Consider the following 13,621-nt stretch of genomic DNA (forward strand, 5'->3'; position numbering starts at 1 on the left):
TTTGTTGAGATGGATCTTGATTAAATCTTGAACTGTGATTCCATAGTTTATGTCAAAACGTGTTGTGATATTTATTTCCATCCTAGGCTCTTCTTCACAGTGAAATCTAAATTCCCATCGGAACGTGTGTGTATGTTTGTGTGTCTGTCTTTGGTGGAAGTTTCAAGAAGACTTTGATGAGTGCCCTGTTGCAAATAATGGGAGAAATGAATGCCTGATTTTGCTCATTAGAATGTTTTCAGACTTTGAGTCTAATTAGCAGCCCAGCTCTACAAAGGGGCAAGGCCTTTAAATTACTTGCTGGGTATAAATAATATATTGATTAGTTTCATCAATGTGCCCAATTCCTATGAGAGAGGAAAATAATTGTTTCTGTCTGTCCCTTTCTCTCTCTTATTTTTTTTCCCTCAAGATTTACTTAATGGGTCTGTGATAATAGCAAACATTCCGGTCGCCCTAGACAGCACATTAGCAAGGAACAGGATAAATGAAGCCAACCACTTAATTTTTGTAAAGATGCGACTCAAATTATTTTCACTTCTCTAAAAAAATAACAACCACGCAGCAACTTAAATTCTGAGCTCTCCCTTGCCCTCATTCTCTATGCCAGCGTCTCCTCTGATGCTTGCTGCTTAGAAACTGATATGGAAACACAGTCTAGGTTGTTGTTTTTTGTCAAGCTTCCAGGGAGAAATGACAGCTTTTCTTTAGTGCGCCCCCACACCCCACCTTTGGCATCTTGATTTGGGATTTTCCAGTGCTCATTAGTTGTGTGGCTTCCATCAACCCAGACCATGATCCAGCTACCACTAGGTCTTTTCAGCCTCTGGATCCTAAACCCTCTACTTCAAAGGCTTGCCGATAAGTCATATAATCAAAATGGTTGAAAGGTTAATTTGAAAAGTGCAGGGAAAACACAGGAATTCCCTAAGAGCCATTTATTTAGAAGAAGGAGACTTTTGTTTTTCGCATTTTTGTGGATATCAGCCTTAGCATATTTCCCCCTTCTTTCTTTCATTTGTAGTGTTTTTTTTAACATTCTCGGGAAGAGCTGTAGTACTGATCACTAAACCAGAAAAACCGAGAATTAAAATCAGGCAACAGAAAGGGATGAGTTATTTGTCCATCTGTTAGGGATGGCAGGAAGTCCCTGGCAATCAGCAGGAAGGTTGAAGGAGCGGTGAGCATCATGGGAAATTTTGAAAAAAATATATTATTCGGCTTCATGTACTTGCTGGAAGTTTTTACCAAAAGTGAATTTCCAGAAACAATGTTGTAAAACCGTAGGGTTTCCAGAAGTTCCTGTGGAGATGGAGGTGGAAAATGTCATCAAATCACTGCTGACATTCAGCAATCCCTGGCGAGGTTTTCAAGGTAAGAGATATTCAGAGGTGGTTTGCCATTGCTTCCTTTGCATCATGACCCTGGACTTCTTTGGAGGACTCTTATCTAAATGTGAACCAAGGCTGACCCTACGTAGCTTCTGATATCTGGACAACTGGGCTACCTTTTGATACATCTGGTAAGAACTGCCAGAAAGTTGTTTTTTGTTGTAATTGAGCGCTGTATTTTAATGGGGAGGGGTATTAAGATGCATAGAGTTTATTTATATATTTAATTGTATTGTATGACTGTAGTTGTGAACCGCCCTGAGCCCTTCGGGGGAGGGCGGTATACAAGTTAAATGAATGAATGAATGAATGAATGAATGAATGAATGAATGAATGAATGAATGAATGAATGAATGAATGACAGGCAGGCAGGCAGGCAGGCAGGCAGGCAGGCAGGCAGGCAGGCAGGCAGGCAGGCAGGCAGGCAGGCAGACAGACAGACAGACAGACAGACAGACAGACAGACAGACAGACAGACAGACAGACAGACAGACAGACAGACAGACAGACAGACAGACAGACAGACAGACAGACAGACAGACAGACAGACAGACAGATAGATAGATAGATAGATAGATAGATTGTGGGTGGGGGGGGGGGTGGGGTTGGGGGGGGTTCGGGGGGGGGGGGGGGGGGGGGGGGGGGGGGGGGGGGGGGGGGGGGGGGGGGGGTGGGTGGGATGATGGCAGGCAGGCAGGCAGGCAGGCAGGCAGGCAGGCAGGCAGACAGACAGACAGACAGACAGACAGACAGACAGACAGACAGACAGACAGACAGACAGACAGACAGACAGACAGACAGACAGACAGACAGACAGACAGACAGACAGATAGATAGATAGATAGATAGATAGATAGATAGATAGATAGATAGATAGATAGATAGATAGATAGATAGATAGATAGATAGATAGATAGATAAAGGATACAAGGCTGCTTTAAAAATATATTGGTACATGGTGGTAAGCAATCACTGTGGGGTTGGTGGCCTTATCACCCATACATACATTGATGTACTCATTTCAGTTACAGGCTGCTTTTCCAAGGAACTACTCAAAACACCACATTTCACTAAGACTTATAACCTCACCATCATGGTATCAGCACCAAGGTAAGCCACCCACACAAACAGGAGCAATCGATCAAACAGGGAGAATTCATCCTGCACTGAAAACCCTCAAGGAAAAACAAACAAAACAGAACTGACCTGCTGGCTTCGCCTTGAGACAGTCAAGAAATGAGATTTGTTAGGTGGGTTGTTTCACTTCCAGGAAGTGCCACTAACGAAAAGGCCCTTCCTCACCCCATGGCTAAGATTCACATCTTGGGACCTGGGAGACTCTTGAAATTACAACTTTTTTCCAGACTGGGAAGACCAGATCTGGTGGCTTTAGAGAGATTCTATGGCATCACATCCCCCCTGCCACAGTGCGTGCCCGGAGCGTTGCGACTCCCCGCTCCATTGCTACTACACCACTGTTCCATCCTCACAAGAGCCATCAAAGCAGCTAACAATTTAAACCATACATCATGAAATCACATTTTAAAACCATTAAGATCAATTACTCCTAACGGACATCATTATAACAAATTAAAAATAGAGGTCCATTCCACACAGCCTAAATAAAATGTCCTGGCAACACTAAAAAGGCATCCTGGGAAGGCACTCCACACAGCTTTCTTCCCGAGATGTCCTCAGGATGCCCTGCTTCAACTCAAGGAATTTTTGTTTAAATCCTTTGAACTGCACCTTTTTTTCCTCTTAAGAGGTCTGCAAGATGTTCCCTGCCTGGCTGTGGAAACTGCAGAATTCAGGAGGAATCTTACATTTCCCACCCAACCTTTTCGCTCTCTGGTCAGTTTCACCCTCCACTTGTGCCTTACATCTTGTGCGCTGGCGAAGGGATTCTCCCTGCCTCCATTTGCCACAGGGCATTTGCTCTGCAGGCTCCAATCCCGGGTGCCTTCTCAGCCTGAACAGTACATAGTTGTACTCAGCTGATTCCTTTTTGTTTGTTTGATTTTTCGATGAGCTATCTTTGAAGGTACACAGACATGCATAAGAGACACACACATACATAAGAGAATTAGCCGCTCAGAGGACTCCCACTGAAAAGCTTTGGAACTGTGGAGGACAGGTCTTTAGCTTTTTGAGATGCTTCAAAAACAGTTCGTCCAATTTTTTTTTTAAAGGGAAACTATATATTGTCGGAAGCGGCAGAACCAACTGAATACAACTATGTACTTTTCGGGTTGAAAAGATACCCAGAATCAGAGACTGCAGAGCAAACATCCTGGGGCTACCTTCAGGAAACAGCGGCAGTGAGAATCCCTTCATCTGCACACAAAATGTGAGGCACAAGCGGAGGGCGAAACTGACCAAAGATGCAACTGGTTGGGTGGGAAACATCCTCTTTTCTCCTTTGATGCCTTTGCTGTCTGGAAAGCATGCCAGAAGCCACCTCCAGACATCTTATTTTGGGGGGTGTGGACAGTGGTGGGATCCAAAAATTTTAGTAACAGGTTCCCATGGTGGTGGGATTCAAACTGTGGCGTAGCACCAATGGGGCTGGGCAGGGCATGACGGGGGCATGGGCAGGCATTCCGGGGGTGGGGCATTCCTGGGCGGGGCTGTGGCAAGGACGCAGGAAACGAATGCACGCAGGCTCAGGCTGCCACGCATGCCGGTGCACCTCCTGCTAGATTGCTTCAAGTTCTGCGTGCTACTGCTGAGAGGAGGGGCATCACTAAGGCAAAAATCCCATGGCAAAATCACCAATTAGTAACCCCCTCTTGGCACACACAAATAATTAGTAACCTACTCTCGGGAACCTGTGAGAACCTGCTGGATCCCACCTCTGGGTGTGGAGTGAAAAGAGGCAGTCGTCTCTTTTTAAGATGTCTATCCCTCCCTTCCCTTTTGTGCTGTACAGAACAGAACAGAGTTAAAATGTGTACATAAATACATAAAGATATTCAGGCCATCTACTCTAACTTCCAGCTCAATGCAGGATCAGCCTAGAGCATCTCTGACAAATGTTTGTCTAGCAATTGCTTAAAGTCTGCCAGAAATGGGGAGCTCTCCACCTTCCAGGCAACCAATTCCACTGTTAAACTACTCTCATTCCCCCACCCCCACCCCAATGTCCAGCCAGTAACTTTCTTCTTTTAATAAAGTCCTATCCTCTGCTGTGGAAACAGCTCCCTGTCCTCTTCTATGAGAATGTTTCTAAAGAAGGGAAGAAGTGTTTGGGTTTATACCCAGCTTTTCTCAACTAAGGAGTCTCGAGGCAGCTTACAAACTCCTGTCCCTTCCTCTCCCTTCAACAGACACCTTGTGAGTTGGTAGGCCTGAGAGAGTTCTGAGAGAACTGTGACTGGCCCAAGGTCACCCAGCAGGCTTCATGTGGAAGAGTGGGAAAACAAATCTGTTCACTAGATAAAAGTCATATGGATGAGTGGGGACTCAACCTTGGTTCTTCAGATTAGAATCCACTGCTCTTAACCACTGCACAACACTGTCTCTGGCCCCTTCCGCACACGCAAAATAATGCGTTTTCAAACCACTTTCACAATTGTTTGTAAGCGGATTTTGCCATTCCGCACAGCTTCAAAGAGCACTGAAAGCAGTTTGAAAGTGCATTATTCTGCATGTGCGGAATGAGCCTCTGAGACAAGCTGCTGTTCCAAAGATGACACAACCCATGTAGATTTCTATATGTTCTGAAAGTTATAAAACTATATACACATAATACATACACACACACATAAATGTACATATATACATACATTATAAATATATATGCGCACGCACGCACGCACACGCACACACACAGAGAGAGAGAGAGAGAGAGAGAGAGAGATCTAACATGGAGATAGACAAAACGAGTTACATACCAGTAGACGATTTACAACACAGCATAAAAAGTTAAATTTTAGCAACAGTTCAATAGGTTAGATTGACTGTCTTTAGAAGTAGAACCTGGATTTCAAACACTGAATCTCCACTGAAAATGATATGGAAGAGTCTGGACATAGCGTCTATTCCCATTTTGGCCTATGCCTTCAGCTTGAAACAATTTCCCAGAAGAAAGGCTATATCAAAAGCAGGCATACATTAAAAAAAAGCTTAAAAATGCTGTTCTGAATGATTGTGGGTAAGTGATTGTTTTCTCACCATCTTGTGCTCATTAAAGTCTGTGTTAAGAGCTCTGTCTTTCTCGAGATGCTAGCATCCTCTAAAGGCATATAAAAGTCACTCTTACATAATGGCGTTGAGAGCGAAGCTAACTCCCTATTTTGATTTAGTGTTTTTCTGGCCATCAGCAACATGTGGAATTCTGTTCTAAGTGTTAATTCACACATAAAGCAGCCCTTGTTTTCTCTGTGCCCTTGCGCACTTCCTTAGTGATACCCTGTGTGATGGTTTCCCTTTCTTTGAGGAACGCACAAATATGCCATTCATTTGTTTTCTGTTGGGTGTATCGCAATTGTCCTGTCTCTTGACCCATTTTATTGCTGGAATTCCTGCTTTATTCATTTCTCTTCAAGCATTTTTATTTACAAAAAATGTTATTAATGTCAAAAGAAAGCCCAAACGGTGTTGTGGTTAAGAGCAGGTAGACTGTAATCTGGAGAGCCAGGTTTGATTCCCTACTCCTCCACATGAGTGGCATCCTCGAATCTGGAGAACTGGGTTTGATTCCCCATTTCTACACATGAAGCCTGCTGGGTGATGTTGGACGAGTCGCAGTTCTCTCAGAACTCTCTCAGCCCCACCTACCTCACAAGGTGTCTGTTGTGGGGAGAAGAAGGGAAAAGAGTTTGTAAGTGTCTGGGGGATGCTATCTAGGTAATTGAGATACGTTCCTGGAACTGTGCAACTGCTTAAAATAACAAATTGCTGATGCTAGAAAGATGTATGTAACTAGCCTGCTATATGTATCCACTGTGATCTGTGCATTCTTTCCTCGATCTTTACTTTATGGCTTCACATGCTTTGTATACAACCAGGCTTCCTCTGGTATCCCTGTCACATGGGAACTGTGTTACATCCGTTAACTCGTGCAACAGGAGGCCAGGTGGCTTTCTCTTGCTATCTGCCGCCAACCTTGGGGTGCCTTAGCTCCAAAAACTGTTTTTCATAAACTCTTGGGAAAACAGGCAGGAGTTTCTATATGGGGCATAAAGGGGACTGTGAATGTCAGCTTCATCAGAACTGACTTTGCCAAGTATGGTGCTTCGATGCCTATTCAATAAACGCTACTGATCAATACTCCAGAGTCCGTTTATTGGCTTAAGGTTGCAAGACCAACAGGAGAGAACAGTGAGGTATAAATGCAAACTCTTTTCTTCAACATGGGAGCCTGCCAGACTCTATGGCTGATTCCGCATGGGGCAAAAAAAGCAGTGTGAAAACGGTGTGAAAATGGTGTAAAAGGTTTTAAACGTTGTAAAAGGGTTTATACTGTTTTCACACCGTTTTCACACTGATTTATTATTATTATTATTATTATTATTATTATTATTATTATTATTATTATTATTATTATTATTATTATTAATTCGATTTGATAAACCGCCCTACCCCTGAAGGGCTTTTGGCCCATGCAGAATCAGCCTATCTGAAAGGATGGTCTACTAAGGGAAGCCACAGCAAAATATGCTCTGAGACTAAGGCCCCTTCCGCACATGCAAAATAATGTGTTTTCAAACCACTTTCACAACTCTTTGCAAGTGGATTTTGCTATTCCACACAGCTTCAAAGAGCACTGAAAGCAGTTTGAAAGTGCATTATTCTGCATGTGCGGAATGAGCCAGAGAGTTGTTCATGTTAACTGTTTGCGATGTGACCCCTTTTAAAGCACATTGACCTTGTTGAGAGGATCACTTTAAATGCCATTTCTAACACTGTTTATATGGGCTAGACTTTAAAAAAAGCATGCTAATGGCATAACTTTAATGGGGAAAATGAGAAAAAAATATGAAAATATTGACCTGTGGATTTGATTCCAAAATATGACTTCTTGAATCACACCCTGTGAAACACGGCAACACTGCTACTTTTTCCAGGCTTCCATGACTATAGAAATGTCTGTGAAAATGTACTCAAGGATGTGATCCAAGGATGGAGAAAATAAGTCTTGCCTGCCCTGAGCTTTCAACTCTTTGGCCTTTGAAGTTTCTTCTTGAAATCAAAACTGTCAGAGTTCCTTTTTAAAGAGTCATTTGCATAAAAAGATGGTCAAACTTTCAAACGGCGTTCTCAGAAGGGCATCCAATAAAATGAGGAATCCGCTTTCTCTGTAAATCTCCCCTTGGTATATCACTTGCTCATGGTGGTAGTCATGAATTTCATAAGGCTCTCAGATGTCCAGAACCTTTCTTGGGGGAGTTTTTTAATCTACCTGTTTGATCCCATTTCCAACAAACAAGATTTTCCTGGTGGTTTTTTTTTTGCTCATGTAAACAGATATAATGGGAATAGTCTGGTCACACACAGTGCAAATCATCTGCCAATCTTCCCTTCAATCTTAAACAGGCTTTGGGCTGTAATTCTAGATTGGGGGGCGGGGTTGGGTGGGATATAAATGTGCATCTTTAATTATACAAAAATGCTCCCTCTCTTCCCATGTCCTATTGATATTGTGATGGAGGGAAATACTTACCTACAGCACAATACAGTGGAGGAGTGGGGATTCAAACCCGGTTCTCCAGATTAGAGTCCACTGCTCTTTACTACTATACCAAACTGACTCTTGTAAGCACACTGGTCTCAGTGGTCTCAGGTGTGACTGTGGAGGAGCGCACTGATAGGAACTGTATGTATGTATGTATGTATGTATGTATGTATGTATGTATGTATGTATGTATGTATTCATTCATTCATTCATTCATTCATTCATTCATTCATTCATTCATTCATTCATTCATTCAATTTGGTAAACTGCTCTACCCCCAAAGGGCTCAGGGCGGTGCACAACAAACAACAATACAATAAAACAAATCGAATAACCCCAGTTAAAATACAAAACCTTAAAACTATAAAACTACGGCAGCAGTAGTAGCCTTCAATAAATAATTTGATTAATAATAGAAGACGTCTGGCACCCAACCCCAGTGATCAAACCCTGGGAAGGGAGGGGATTGGCAGATGGTCCAATAGATAGCCAGTGTGCAGGACAACACGAGGGGCAGGCTCAGTGGCCGGCTCCCTCAAAAGCCCGGTGGAACAGCACCGTTTTGCAGGCCCTGCGGAACTCTCCAAGGTCCCGCAGGGCCCTAACTGCTGGAGGAAGGGTGTTCCACCAGGCAGGAGCCAGGGCAGTAAACGCCCTGGCCCGTGTGGAGGCCAGCCGCATCATGGAGGGGCCGGGGACCACCAGTAAATTCACCTCCGCAGAGCGAAGGGCACGACTTGGGACGTAAGGGGTGAGACGGTCCCGTAGGTATGAGGTGTAGCCATCAATGTGTAGCGCAGTGCTTTAGGTCTGGCCCTCTCCTTAACCTTGTAGACATAGGATATGAGTTTTATTTTAAAAAGTTTAGAGAAGTTATCTGTTGATAAAAAATTCTCCCCATGAAGCTGTTTGTAAGCATCCTTGAGCACTTGTCATATGTCACAGTGAGCAGGTCAGGTTAACTCTACTAGGAGAACAGTGTTTGTAGACCTGTCAAATTGAGTTTGGGAGATTTCTGAAAATATGGGGGTAGTGTCTGCGGTGGGTGAAATTTGGGGAGGGGGAGGAGCTCAATGAGGATATGATGTCTTACAGTCCATCCTCTGAAGGTGCCATTTCCTCAAAGATTCTCAGGCCCCACCTGGAGGCTGGCAACTCTAAGGCAGAGGCCTGTAAAGACCTGCAAGACTTTCCTCACAAACCTTTTTAAAAAATTGAGGCAGTAAATACATTTCCTCCTTGCTGTTCTACCGTTTGGTTCCCAAAACATTTTATTTCTAGCTTCAAAATGTTTTAAATGAATGGTTTTTTTAAAAAAAAACACTATTCTTCAGTTGAAATGTTTTAAAAATGGCTTCATTTGCCTCTGCAGTTTCTGTAAGACATTTCCCACACTTCTCTGCCTTCCCCAAACTTTCTCCTCGGTGCCATTTTCTGAACTCACTCGTTGCCTCCTCACCTGTTTTCCCTTCACCATTTCTGTGAGTTTCTTTAGAAATGGCATGAAGCTATGAAGCATGGATTGGACAGCATACTCAAAAAAGGGGGGGGGGGGAATCACAAGATGGCGGTCAGGATTCTTTTGAAAGGATGAGTGTAGTGACCAACATCATGGTAAAGGGGGGGATTAAAAACACTTTAGAAATGTCTTCGGGGATTTTTGTGGAAAAGACCTCAAGTACATAAAATCCTCTAGTTTGTTTGTGAGTGGCCCAGTGTGCTATTTTTAAAAAACAATTAAAAATATTCATTTTACTTCTATCCTTATAACTTTGGCTCATTCCGCACATGCAAACTAATGCATTTTCAAACTGCTTTCAGTGCTCTTTGAAGCTGTGCGGAATAGCAAAATCCACTTGCAAACAGTTGTGAAAGTGGTTTGAAAATGCATTATTTTGCATGTGCGGAAGGGGCCATTTGATTCCTTATGAAAGAACATTTATTCTTCACTACTGTGTGTTACTATTCTAAAATATTCCATTCTACTTCATTACTAGTCAAGACTTTTCTTCTACCCATTTTAAAAAGGATTCTGTTACCGATAATCTCTTGGTTTAGTATCTTTTTAAAAATGCATTGCTGTAGGGGAGGAGCAACACATTTTGTAGTTACAGCCAAAGTTATTAATCTCCTTCCCTCAGAATAACATTTTTTGCAGTGTTAGTGATAATAAAAACAATTAAATGGGTTGTTGTTAAAATGTAGCAATAATTAAGATTATTTTTATTTACCAAGCACCTTCCCTGCCGAGGTGCTTAGACTCCTGTTTGACATCATAAAAACGTAATTAGGGAGCCGTAAAACATAAAGAGAGGCAGAACTCGTTAAAACCCAGACAAGTTATGAATGCTAATGCGAAAACAACACAGCGTCGCTTCCTGGAATTTCCACCTTAGAAGCATCTGCAAAATTTCCACCTTAGAAGCATCTTAATTCAGTTCTATCCAGACACATGAACATTAGAACATAAGAAAGAGCCTGCTGGATCATACCAGAGTCCATCTAGTCCAGCTCTCTGCTACTCGCAGTGGCCCACCAGGTGCCTTTGGGAGCTCACATGCAGGATGTGAAAGCAATGGCCTTCTGCGGCTGTTGCTCCCGAGCACCTGGTCTGTTAAGATATTTGCAATCTCAGATCAAAGAGGATCAAGATTGGTAGCCATAAATTGACTTCTCCTCCATAAATCTGTCCAAGCCCCTTTTAAAGCTATCCAGGTTAGTGGCCATCACCACCTCCTGTGGCAGCATATTCCAAACACCAATCACACGTTGTGTGAAGAAGTGTTTCCTTTTATTAGTCCTAATTCTTCCCCCCAGCATTTTCAATGGATTCTCCCTGGTTTTAGTATTGTGAGAAAGAGAGAAAAATTTCTCTCTGTCAACATTTTCTACCCCATGCATAATTTTATAGACTTCAATCATATCCCCCCTCAGACACCTCCTCTCCAAACTAAAGAGTCCCAAATGCTGCAGCCTCTCCTCATAAGGAAGGTGTTCCAGTCCCTCAGTCATCCTCATTGCCCTTCTCTGCACTTTTTCTATCTCTTCAATATTCTTTTTGAGATGTGGCGACCAGAACTGAACACAGTACTCCAAGTGCGGTCGCACCACTGTTTTATATAAGGGCATGCACCCTTTAACCTTCGACAAGGGCTGGTTCATATATGTAGCCAACAGGCACACTGTTTGAAGAAGAGTTGGTTTTCATACCCCACATTTCTGTACCATCAGGAGTCTCAAAATGGCTTACAATAGTTTTCCCTTCCCCACCTCACAACAAGCACCTTGTAAGTGGGACTGAGAGAATTCTGAAAAAAAAAAACCAGTGAATGGCCCAAGATCGCCCAGGAGGCTATATGGGAGTTATCCAAATTAGAGTCTGCCACTCATGTGGAGGAGGGGGGAAAAACCTCATTCCCCAGATTACTTGGTGGCTGTGGACATGGGTGACCCCCATGTGACCCCTTGCACCCCCCACATGACGGAAAGGCATGTGCCCAGGGACATGAGTGACCCCATGTCCCTATAAACCATACGCCTCTGCTCCAAACACATACACATACAGCACTCTTTACACAACATCCTATACCAGTTGTCCACATGCAGATTGTGATTTGATTATTTCAATGGCAGAGTTACGCACTTTTATGCTAATTGACTTCAATGGCCGTAGAAGAGTGTGATTCTCCTTGGCATGGCTCTGTAGGGTTGCTAGTTGGGGAATTCCTGGGGATTTGGGGAACAAAACTAGGGAGGGGTGATTTTTTTGGCAGGGGGGGAATCTCAACACATGCCATAGAGTACAGCTTTCAAAGGTGCCATTTCCACCAGGGAAGCAATCTCTGTAGTCTGGAGATCAATTGTAATTCCGAGGGATCTCCAGGCCTCCCAAGGAGGACAATTTCCATATTCTGAAGGGCATTTACACAGACCCCTGCAGATCTGTTCGTGCTGCTAAGCAGTGGTGGCGAACCTTTGGCACTCCAGATGTTATGGACTACAATTCCCATCAGCCCCTGCCAGCATGGTCAATTGGCCATGCTGACAGGGGCTGATGGGAATTATGATCCATAACATCTGGAGTGCCAAGATGCATAAAGGAGAAGATGTTTTCTTCTGCCTCTGCAGGCAACCACTCTATGGAAAACAGGATACAACCCAGGGAATCACACAGGTTTGAGAGGCAGTCTCCCATTCTGGGATGCCTGTATCCAGCCAGCAATGAGTCCTTTATTGCAATGGGAGACACCCAACCATACTGATCCTGAACATTGGCCCTGGAGAAAAGAAAACATCTTAAAATGAGTGTATGAATAAACTTTGGAAATGATTGTCGATTGCTACACTTTCTTGTAAAAAAATAACAAATGCATCTTAATCCTTCTTTAAAAAATGTGCACGGACAATTGTTGTGCTTCCGCTGGAAAAGAGCAGAGCTCAGTGAGACCCTGACTAGCCGAAGACAATCTAGCCCTGATAATTAGATCCTCCGTGTAATGAGTGGAAAGCAGTTTGCAATCCAGAGTGATTGTGTAATGAAAGGATTCAATGTGGAAAGATGAAGGAGAAGAATATATGTATAAAAAAGCATCATTTTAACAAGAATGTTATTTTGAGGGGGGTGTTTACTTAGCAGGCTATAATCAAGCCCGGAAGGACTTATATAGAGAGATACACATACACAAACGACCTCTTCTTGAACAATAAAACTGTATTTAAACTACCTCAAGGGCAGAGGTGGGATCCAGCAGGTTCTCACAGGTTCCCGAGAGTAAGTTACTAATTATTCGTGTGTGCCGAGAGGGGGTCACTAATGGGTGATTTTGCCATGTGATTTTTGCCTTGAATTCGCCCTCCTCTCAACCCAGTAGCGAACTTGAAGCAGATCTAGCAGGAGGTGCACGGTGTCCGTGGCAGGCCCTGTGCCTAAATTGCATTCAGTTCCTTGAGGACCCGGTATGAGTGGCTGCATCCCTTGCCACAGCCATGGAGACTCGCCCGCCCTGAATGTCCAATGTCCCCCGTCATGCCCCGCTCAGCCCCATTGGTGCTACGCCACAGTTTGAATCCCACCACCATGGGAACCTGTTACTAAAATTTTTGGATCCCAACACTGCTCAAGGGTTGTTTTTTTCCCATGCTTTCAAGAGCTCCAAGCACATAGAATAGTGCTTTCTACTAACACTTGAGTGATAAGAAACCATATTAACTGAAGAAGAGGGGAAAGCCCTTACCAAATAAGATTTAAGCTGTTATGGTATAAGAAAGCAAACAGTGTGTTGGTCAAATCCAGCTGAAAAAACTATGAGGTGGTTGATTTATGTTTATGTTGCACTAAGGCAAAATTATCTTTGTCGCATGAAGTAAAGCTATATGTGACATTATAAATGCCTTATGGGATAGGCTACTGTAGAGCAGCAGTAACAAATGTTGATGTGTCAGAAGCAATTAAATTGAAGGGGGCAGGGGAATAGAGAAAATGTTTTGCAAATGAATGCAAGTTAAGTTTCCCTATAGAACAACTGGATTCTCTCATCCACTGTGTTAGTGT

This window comes from Sphaerodactylus townsendi, linkage group LG09, assembly GCF_021028975.2.
Source record: "Sphaerodactylus townsendi isolate TG3544 linkage group LG09, MPM_Stown_v2.3, whole genome shotgun sequence".
Taxonomy (NCBI): Eukaryota; Metazoa; Chordata; class Lepidosauria; order Squamata; family Sphaerodactylidae; genus Sphaerodactylus; species Sphaerodactylus townsendi.